This window comes from Momordica charantia (genome assembly GCF_013281855.1).
Source record: "Momordica charantia cultivar OHB3-1 chromosome 1 unlocalized genomic scaffold, Mcharantia_2.0 BLBB01000001.1, whole genome shotgun sequence".
Taxonomy (NCBI): domain Eukaryota; kingdom Viridiplantae; phylum Streptophyta; class Magnoliopsida; order Cucurbitales; family Cucurbitaceae; genus Momordica; species Momordica charantia.
The window spans coordinates 1,682,749-1,693,767 of NW_028275157.1; the positions used below are offsets into that span (position 1 = coordinate 1,682,749).

An 11,019-nucleotide genomic window follows, 5' to 3' on the forward strand; every position below is an offset into this window, starting at 1 on the left:
GAATTCAACAACAAATTTATTGAATAAAACTTTATTTTAATGTGCATTTGTTTCTACATAAATACAAACTACGAATTTAGGGCAACACACCCAACAAGAACAACCTAGTTTACAATTGAATAGTTAAGAGCGTCAAGCGTGCTATTTGTAAGCCTTGTGTTTTTCTATTGACAGCTAATGTATGAAGTAGAGGCGAGTTGCTTATAATTGATAGTTTATTAGTTTTGAACGGAAAACGTTGCACCAAACAATCTTTTGTTACCCAAAGAAAGCAAATTGCTTACAAAATATACTTTTCAAGATTAATTTTAATAGTTCTCGTGGATATAAACTCGACGTACCATTTTCCTGTACTTATGATAATGTGCACTTGCACTAACCACTCCCCGATTAAGGTACGGGTGCAACAACATTATCCTTAACTCGATTTATTTGCATTTCTTAATTAAGATCTATTCAACCTTTCTCCGATCCCTCTGGTAGATTTGTGGTCTATTCAATTGGCCAAGTGGAAAAAACACAAAATATATAATGAGAAAACATCAAGGCAATGCATTTAAGAAAAACTACAACGTTAGAACACCCCAAGGGAAATAGTTCACCGCAATCCATGTGCTTAGCTACACTCCATAATAGTTTGGTTTGTGAAATAAAATATACAGCAGAACACAGAAGAAAACTAAACGAAACAAGCGTTCTCCACTTTGAATAAACTGCAAATTTCCTCTAAGCAACTTTTAGCCTTTTCTCTTTTCGTCTGTCAAAGTTCTTAACATAAAACTTTCGTTTGAACAACTCCCACTTTTATATCCTTCCATCAACGCTGCTTTAGCATTTCTAAACGCATTCTACACTTGCAACAATCCATTAATACACTAACAATAGGATCACCTTTCCGTTGTCTAGCATTAGTGAGCTCAAACATACTCACCATTCGTCTTGCACTGTAAAAACGATTTTTAAATTCTTTTCTCAAACTTTTCCTAAGTGTCTATTGACTTAGACTCTATATTAGTGTACCTCCCTTCAATATCCGAACGAACTGCTTGACCAGTTGCTATCCTCTCTCGTACCAGTGATTTCGCAAGTAGTGACAAAGAGAGTAATGTGTTGTTTAAGTATGTCATTCCCATTGTTTTGTATAAAATTTGGTGATTGATACCTAATTGGTATTATCAAACCATCAAATCTCTTCAAATATGGTTTATAATAGAAGAGAGTACTTTGGCAGGAGCCGTGTATTGAGTCTTGATGGAGTCTGTCATCATGTCGTTGAGTTGTTGGACAGATAGTGAAACGATGGAAATGGAATTTTTTGGTTGATCTTCTTGAATAATGGTATTCCATTTTCGTTTCAATGGAATTTTTTGGTTGATCTTCTTGAATAATGATATTCCCTTTCTCATTATTTTCAACAATTAGAGTCCACCGACTTGATTAACCACTATCTTGGTTCTCAATCCTTTTCTTTAGAGGGGCGATTTGAGAAATCTTCTTTTCAGTTTTTTTTTTTTCCATCAGGTTGCTAATCTTCCTCTCCATTTATACAATTATTTCATCCATGGTGCTCGCATCGGTCATCATAAAAGAGACAACCTCAAGATTAGAAACACATAACAAATTATGTTTAAAAAGAAAATCATCTTTAATAGATTCTTCTAGTAGCATCATTACTTTGCTCCCAAACAACAGATAGGATTTAATTTTCATACATTTGTTGTTCATTAGAGCAATCATGGTCAATGGATCTCATATAAGATTCGCTCATGTGGCACTTGAGACATAATTTTTCAACGTCTTTTCTTTTTTAGGAAAAACTTCAGTATTTAGAAACAGATAAGATGTAGAGATTGTCCAACTGGGCATGTCAATTTGTTCCCACAAAATTTGTGGAAAAATTTAATTCATCGAATAAATATTATTATTTTTTATTTGGCATTCATACAATCTCTAATATTTATCATTTGATTCTTTCTCTTGAATTCTTTGATAATCAAACCAGGTTCACTAACTTATTGATCTTGATTAATTAGCCAACTGCTTTGTTGATCGTGATTGACCGTCCAACTTGTCAATGGTGATCAGCCCACTCCCTTGTCGATCGATTGTGATCGGCCTTCTTGCTTGTTAATCTTGATCGACTCTCTAGCTCGTTGATCTTGATCAACTTTCTTGCGTATTGATCTTGATTGATCCTTTGTTTGTTGATCATCTTGGAAGATTAACCTCTAGCTTGTTGATCTTCATCATCTCTTTGGCTTGTTGATAGTCTTGGAGGATTAACATCTATCTGGCTTGTTAATCGTCTTGGAGGATCATTTGGCGTGTTAATCGTGTTGGACGATCAGATTGATCGATGTTTTGAAGTCTTCTTTTGGTTTTTGAAGTTTTCGAAGTCTTTTTGTCTTTAGATCTTCTTCCAATCTTTAAAGTTTTTAATCTTCTAAAAAATCGTCAGACTCTTTATGTTTTCAAAGAGTCTTCCAATCTTCTAAGTATTAGATATTCAAAGTTTTTACTCTTAAGAGGGTTTGATCTTCACAATCTTCTAGTCTTTGATGGGCTTTATGTGTTTTGGGCTCATGTGCCCGCTAACTTGAGCCTCGAGCTTACTTGAGTCTCGTGCTAACTTCAGCCTTCGATTAAGTTGAGCTTGGTGCTTTGTGCTAAGTTGAGCCTTGAGATTGGTTGATCTTGAGCTCTCGAGCACTTCTGGTTGATCAGGTCTTGATAGTTGTTTGTAGTCTTTAATAGATGAATTTGGACTTTTCTCGGGTGTGACAAAATTTATTTTAGTGGACTTAGGTTTATTTGTCTGTGAACCCAATTTCCATACGTTATAATATGATTGGATCAATTTGTGATTCGCCAAAATTTATCACTTAACAGTAGCATTTAAAAAAAAAATTTAATCAATATTTATTTAATTAAAGAGAAATTTGATAAACACACAAGGTCTACACTATATATAAATTTTTAAGTAAAGTAATAAAGAAAGTAAAAAAAAGAATCGCAAGATGGAGAGAAACTTTCTCCCCTATAACACGATTTATATATAGTATAAACTAGATATTTCTCACCATTTGAAGCTATCTAAGATGCATATGCTAACTAACAATATATTTGAACTAGAAGAAATTTAAAGTATATATACAATCCCATTATCCTCCCAATCGGAGCATATCTTGAGTGAATAAACCACTTATTACCCTCCAAAATGTTCACGGTTTCGACCTGCACCGTATTTGTTGAACTAAAAAATAAAATGAAAAATCCCCATCAACCAATGTTTAGATATATGAAATTTTCTACTAAGTTGGCATCTTACTTTATGGTAATTATATTTTTCACCCTCTGTTGTATGAATTAATTTTTAATTCCTTCCATCTCATACATATATATGTTTTGGTATACGAGTGCTCAAAATGTAAAGTGGATCAGTACTTTTTCTAAACTCAGAAAATAAATGGGATTCTAGAATTATGTTCGATGAATTTTTAATGTATCAATTATAAACCTTAAAACTGACACCAAGGATTGCATGCATGCGTTTTTTTGTTTGATTCATTGGAATTTTACTAAAAGTTAATTAACCTTCCATTTTAAACTATCATACCATATTTGAATTTTCATTAAATTTTTTATCCTTCTATAATTTAAAATAATAAACACTCCTCAACTATATATAAGCTGGTTTCTGTCGAAAACTTGAAAAGACAGACTAATAAAAGAAGGAAGAGGGAAGAAAATCGATCAAATATCACAGTTATGGCCCAAAAAATCTCTATCAAGTTGTCTTTTTTGGCTGCAATGATCTTGTTTCTCACCGTGTTTGGTTCAGGTAAGAGCTACAAGTTCAGTTGGTTTAAAATATCACTTTAATTCTTCATTGTCATTTATAGGGCAAAGAAGTGAATATTTTTTCAGTGGCAGGCAAGCCATTGGGCTCGAAAGCAAGCTCTTTCATCCATATCACATGCAATACTTCAAATGATTGCAAGGACCCTCACAACCCTTACGGTTGTTTATGCGACACTGGCTTGTGCTTCTGCGCAAGTCACAAGCCCTTCAACTTCAACACTCACAAGATTACTAATGAAATTCTCTCGTAAGACAACAAGAAAAAAAGATTTGGACTTGAAGAACTAATAAATTAGCCTTTACAATTTCATGCATGTGACAGGTTTACATGCCAGCCTTTTCTTTTGGAGTTTAAAGTTTGAATCAAATAAGATTTGAGTATTATTGCAGTTTTATCATGTATTATTGGGAGTAAATTACAAAAGCTACTCTTATCTTGAATGCATTAATTTCCATGGTTATGGTACAACTTGAGAATTTAAGATCTGATAGTGCTTTTATTTTAAACTCACTTTTTGTCAATATAATACAAGAGAATGATTTTATATCACCATAACTGTAATAATCCATAAAAGATAATAAAAGAAAATTTTATTATTTTATTCTTTAAAATAACATCAAACTAGTAGAGAAATAATCCATAAATTATTCGTGAGTCGCTTTCAAATTTGATTGACAAACGTTGTTAATTTTAGGGATGGAAGGACATAGAATCGAGAGAAGACATAAACAACTAAAATTTCATCGAATAAGTCAATGCAGATACAAACAATGTACTACTATTGTAACGCCCCGCGTTCTCTGACTCGTTTATTTTAAGAGATAAATAGTGTCTTTGGATTTTTCCATAAGCTGATAACTTTAATTGTTGGATTTTATAATTTTGAAATTCTAATTTTTGGCTAAATAAGAATTAAGTTTAATTTAATTGGATTAAGATAATTTAAGTTCTCGACCTGTATAGGAGATTTTTTAGTTAAATCTTAAATTCACGGGTTTTAGGATTTTTTTTCCTAAATTCTACTTTTTCTGTGGATTATTATTCTTGGGTTTTAGAGTTTCAGTTAACTATTTTATTTCGGGTTGTTGTGGGTTTTATTTGATTTCTAAAGTATAATTATTGGGCTTATTGTTTTGGGTCATTGTGTTATCTAGTTGGGCTTCCTTTAAGAATAAGGGATTGAGCTTTTAGTTTTTAAAACAAAAACAATGTAAATTAAAACAAAAATAAAGGAAAGGAAACCCTAAGCTACCCCACATCTCTTTCTTCTCCATTTGTTTCAGTCGCCCCCCCCCCCCCCCCTTTTTGTTTTCTCCGGCGAGGTAGCGGTGGCGATCGGCGTCACTGGCAATGGCAGCGGACGGCGTCACCGACAGCAGTGTTTTTGGTAGTGTTTTTCTTCATTGCAGTGATATTCGACCCTTACCCACACCTATCCGAACTAGATCTAAGCTACCCACATATAAGTGAAGTTGTTTTGTAGTAACGGATAGCAAAACGAAGTCGTTGGAAGTTGTTTCGATGCGTTCCTCTGCTGCAAAACGTGGACAGCAGCAGTTTCATGGTGTTTGGTCCTTATCCACACCCGTTCGAAGCCCGATTTACGTTACCCACCGTTGCTCGAGTTAGATAAGAGTTACCCACACCTAAGCAAAGTCGTTTTGTAGTAACGGATAGCAAAACGGAGTCGTTGGAAGTTGTTTCGACGCGTTCCTCTGCTGCAAAACGTGGACAGCAGCAGTTTCGTGGTGTTTGGCACTTACCCACACCCGTTTAAAACCCGATCTACGTTACCCACCCTTGCTCGAGTTAGATATGAGGTACTCACACTCAAACGAAATCGTTTTTGTGGTAACGGACCTTTCGAACCCTCCTTATAACTAATTTTTATGACTGAAACTGTCTTCTTGACATGCTGTTTTTTTTATTTGAATGCCTAGGTGCCGAATCAACCGAAGAATTAGGAACATTGAGAGTGTGTAAGTAGTTCTTACTTGGGGGATGTTTGTTGTATGAATATGTATGAATTGTTTGGTGCTTTCAGTGTGTTTATTAGTTATTAATATGTAAGTTGATTGTGTCTTAGTGAATATTGGCTAATGATTATAACTAGTTGAATGAAATCATGTTGGTTCTGGTTGTTTATAATTGATTTGCTTTGCGTTGTTGGATTTGATACTTAGTGGGATTTATGAAAGCATTATGGATTATGAATGGTTTTATCGTTGTATGGTTGTGTTCATAAAAGCATACTGAAATAATATGGGAGAAATTTGTTGTGTTGCGCATGCATGTAAACCTGTCATCTCATTTTTAGCTTACTGTTTTTGGTTCTGGAAGCATGCTGGTTTTATTGTGAGTTGAGTGTTGCATGGGTCATGGCCTAGAAAGTATGTAGTAGGACTCTGGTGAGAGTTTCGGGATGTAATACAGTAAATGGAGAACTAACAGGGCCAAAAAGGCTGGCACGTCACTAGTTGGGTATCGAGGCTCCAGGTGCAAAGGTCGGGGATCGATACCCCAACTTGGTAGAGATGAGTGTCGAGGCTCCGGGTACAAAGGGTCGGGGGTCGGCACTGTGATTCTATTTTGTTGAATTAGTATTGGGTCTTGATGTGGTGGCGGTCAAGGACCAATACGTTGAGTAGTCGTCGATACCTTGGGGCTAAATGTCAAGGGTCGATGCACAGTTTGAAGCCTTGGGGATAAATGGCAAGGTCGAACGCCAAGCCTCTGTAGATGAGTGTCAGGCCTTGGGGATAAATGGCAAGGGCCAATACGATTCGAGGAGTTAGACTTGGAGGACTAATATAATGTGATGCACAGTTTGAAGCCTTGGGGATAAATGGCAAGGTCGAACGCCAAGCCTCTATAGATGAGTGTCGAGCCTTGGGGATAAATGGCAAGGACCGATACGATTCGAGGAGTTAGACTTGGAGGACTAACATAGTGTGATAGGTTAGGAGTTGCTTGGAGGCTAAGGACCATTACGTTTGGTAGTAGTTGAGGTCTTGGGGATAAATGTCAAGGTCCAACGTCGAGCACCATGGAGAAGTGTGGATGCCTTGGCTATGCGAGGTCAGGGGTCGATTCGACTGGAAGGAGTAAGTCTTGGAGGAACTGGGAAAGAGAACTAGTGAGTTTAGATGTAAGGATGAGTTTGACATGCATGGTGCATGTTTAGTTAAACTTATTCATAAACTGCTTCTTTTAATATGTTTCTTTTTACTTAAAGCTTGAAGTTATTGATAAGCATGATGTGTGGATTCTTTGCATAGCATGCTGTTTGTGCGTGACCCTTCAAATATGTAATGCTTACTGGGTACCGTGGGTGTACTCACCTCTTATTTTTCTCACTAGACTTTGTAGGTAACAGGGTTACTCTTTGGAATGGTGGTGGCGAGGAGGAGGCTTGATCGGAAAGACCATTCGCTGTGCTGCGTGTATTTAATTCTTTTAGTTAGGATAGTTGCAGTTATTTCATCTTGTAGTTGAGTTGTTAGTGGTTGGTTTTGTTTAGTTTTATGGTTTAAAGGATGTTTTAAGGTGGTCAATTCATTATTCTTTTTAGAACATTAATTTTGTTAGCTTATTGAACTCCAGGACTGTAATCTTCTTAGGATACTTATGAATACATTTGTTTAAGTTGATCGAACTTAAGTTAGCTTTTGCTTCGTTGCCATTCGAGATGTTAATTTTCATTTAGTGGATGGTTTATGATTAGTAAAGGTTTCCTTGAGGAGTTTGGATAATGTGAAGTTGATAATTAAATGGATTATCTGTAAAGGATTTGAGTTTCTATTAAATCTTTAGTGTTGTTATTTTGATTGTTCAAGCTCTCGTGAGTATTGAATCAGAGTAGCGCAGAAGAAGCATGGTAGTTTTATTGTTTAGTCTTGTTGTGAAGATAATTCTCTTGTTTCAGTGAAAATTTTAGGTAGTCTTAGTAACGGTCCCCGGATTTGATCCTTACAGGATACACTGACTCTGACTTCCAAACAGACAAGGATTCAAGGAAATCCACGTCGGGGTCAGTATTCACTCTTAACGGAGGAGCGATAGTTTGGCGAAGCATCAAACAAGGATGCATCGCAGACTCCACGATGGAGGCTGAGTATGTTGCAGCTTGTGAAGCAGCAAAAGAGGCGGTTTGGCTTAGAAAGTTCTTGACAAATTTGGACGTCGTTCCAAACATGAACTTGCCCATCACACTTTATTGTGATAACAGTAGTGCTGTGGCAAATTCTAAAGAACCTCGAAGCCATAAGAGAGGCAAACACATCGAAAGGAAGTACCACCTTATACGGGAGATAGTGCAGCGAGGAGATGTGATTGTCACGAAGATCGCTACAGAGCACAATATTGCTGATCCTTTTGCAAAGGCACTCACGGCTAAAGTGTTTGAGGGCCATCTAGAAAGTCTAGGTTTACGAGCTTTGTACAGTTAGTCTAGGGCAAGTGAGAGAAATGTAATTGGGTATAGTGTATGCCCTAGTTTATTGTATTTTCCCTTTGCTTTATGATAATGTACACCCCACTCGAGTTTAGTTCAAGTGGGAGTTTGTTGGGTGTGTTGCCCTAAACTCGTAGTTTGTATTTTGTAAAAACAAATGTCTATTTAATAAAGTTTTATTCAATAAATTTGTTGTTGAATCATAGCTTTGTATTGTCCAAAATCCAATAAACTAAACATCCAAGGTTATTTTTGATGTAATCGGGACAGTATATATACTGGGTATATAGTTGATATACGGGGTATATATATTTGATATACCCGTGATATATAAATGGATAATATCCCGTGAATAACCTAAAGGGTCTATAGTATATGGATAAGGCTAGCTACCTTATCCTGGCAACACTATGGATACGACCCACTCTGTAAAGGTTACAGACGACTCGATCCAGGTCGTTCGTGTGGAGACATGCGAGTGGGGGTATCCTATACAATGAGTTTGTATAAGACTGGACCGCGAAATAGGCAATCTTTAGGTGTAACACCGTTAACTAATAGATTGCTATTTCTTAGGATGACCAGACAACTCATTCTCAATCCTAAGTGAGTTATGGACTCCTGCCCGTGAGGGCTCGTCCTTTGATCTGTATGGGTGAGAGTGGCCCGAGTCGCCGACTCAATATTCCTACCATTTTGGGGACGAGACCGAGTGGGGAGATGAGAACATAACTTCAGAAGATGAAATTCACTCCTCCCCGACTTTAGGGGAGTACATGAGTGTTCCCTTAAATGCTGACTCCGGGACTTGAACAAGGGGCCCCATCGTCTCATTGGCAGAGAGGGACTTCCGGTTATTGGTTGGACCATAACCGGGTTGTTCATTAGAGGAGCAGTGGTGTTTAAGGAGTAAGATGTAACTCAGGGGTAAAACAGTAATTTGACCCAACTTGAGTTACGAACACTCGTGAAGGATTGACTCGTCATTAATGGTTGTATATTCATGGACACGAAAACATTCTGCAGTGAGAAGAGTGCAACTGCGGGTCTTTAGTGGAATGACCCGTAGTTAACGAATCTAGATTAACTCGGTCAATGAGTTTGACCGATTAATCTTGCATCGTTGGAGCTTCGGATCTGTAGGTCCATTAGGTCCCTTTGCTAGCTCATAACGGGTAAAACGATGATCAAATTTTTTGGAAGAATTTGAATTGTTCAAATTACTTAAGGGATTATATGTATATTGATACATTATAATATATATAGTTAATTGTAAATTAAAACTATATATTATGAGAGATATTATTTGAATGAGATTCAAATAAAATTAATATGAATGAGATTCATATTAAAACTATAGGTTAAAAATAATATGCATAAGATGTACATTAAAACTATAGGTTATACGAGAGAAATGTTTTAGAATATGATTCTAATTTTATAATAAATAATTAAGTGTTAATTATTTATGTATATATATATTTATTAATTATTAATTGGATTAATAATTAATTATATTAATTAATTTGATTAATTAATTTTATATATATGTTAATTATTATATATATATTATAATAATAATAATTATTATATATATATATATATTAATATTAATATTAATAATAATAATATTATTATTAATATTAAACTCCCCTGCAAAATTGCAGGGGAGTGGGAGGTTTTGTGACGTGGGGAGTTACCCCACGTCACCCTTCTTCTTCTCCAAGTGTTGGAGAAGGAGTTGAACTAGTTTTTTACAGAACAGAAAACAGAACTCCTATAATTCTCTCTCAAAATTCTCTCAAACTCTCACTCTCTTTTATCAAGGTGCGACCACAAGCACGATCCCGAGACCCAAGAGGTAGCGAGGAAGATCCGGTGGTGGTGTTCGAGGGGAACTTACTGAAGAAACGTTCTTCAAAGGTTTGTATTTCCTCTGTATTTTCCCTCTGTAAAATTCGATTTTGTATCCCGAAAATCAGCAACGAAAGTCCGCTTCCGCTCCGAGATTCACATCCCTTCAGATTCAACCAAACAAGTTCGTCGGTATTAGCTGCAAGTGCTCGATATTCGGCCTCGGCAGAGGACTGAGACACGGTGTTCTGTTTCTTGGCCTTCCATGATACAAGGGAGTCACCTAAGCAAATACATAAACTTGTAGTGGACTTACAAGAATCTAAGCATGAAGCCTAGTCGACGTCGGAAAAAGCTCGAAGCTGAAAAGATGAAGAACATTTCAACATAATGCCTTGATTGGGCGAAGCCCTGAGACACTGAAGCAAATAATGAACTGCATCAAGATGAGACTGACAAGGTTGAGATACAAATTGACTTAGTTTATGCACATGCGTAGGTGATATCTGGCCTTTAAACCGTAAGGTAGAGAAGTCTCTACCAAATAGACAGTAGCATCAGTCAATAAAGAACCAGTAGTGGTACTCAACTTAACATGATGATTCGTGGGCAAAACAGATGGTTTACAAGCTAAAAAATCAGTGTCTTCAAGTAATTGCAAAGTATATTTCTATTGGGACAAGAAAATTCCAACAAAGGGACCTTGCTAACTCCAATCCCAAAAAATATCTCAAATGGTCAAGTCTTTCAACTTAAAAATAGTATGTAGATGAGTCTTTAGAGCATCAATGACGGAAGAAAATGCACCAGTTATGATGATGTCATCTACATAAACCAATAGAACAACAAA

At 36.3% G+C, this 11,019-nt stretch overlaps 2 long non-coding RNA genes across 2 annotated transcripts; both read left to right on the forward strand.

The window, feature by feature from the left end:
• The first annotated feature begins 3,702 nt into the window (after positions 1 to 3,702).
• LOC111019526 (uncharacterized) lies at positions 3,703 to 4,330 on the forward strand. Its single transcript, XR_002602558.2, has 2 exons — positions 3,703 to 3,841; positions 3,928 to 4,330. It is a non-coding gene; the product is annotated as an uncharacterized LOC111019526 (long non-coding RNA).
• Positions 4,331 to 4,831: 501 nt separating this feature from the next.
• Positions 4,832 to 7,517, forward strand: LOC148213069 (uncharacterized). Its single transcript, XR_015791625.1, has 3 exons — positions 4,832 to 5,713; positions 5,803 to 5,841; positions 7,223 to 7,517. It is a non-coding gene; the product is annotated as an uncharacterized LOC148213069 (long non-coding RNA).
• The last annotated feature ends 3,502 nt before the right edge of the window (positions 7,518 to 11,019 follow it).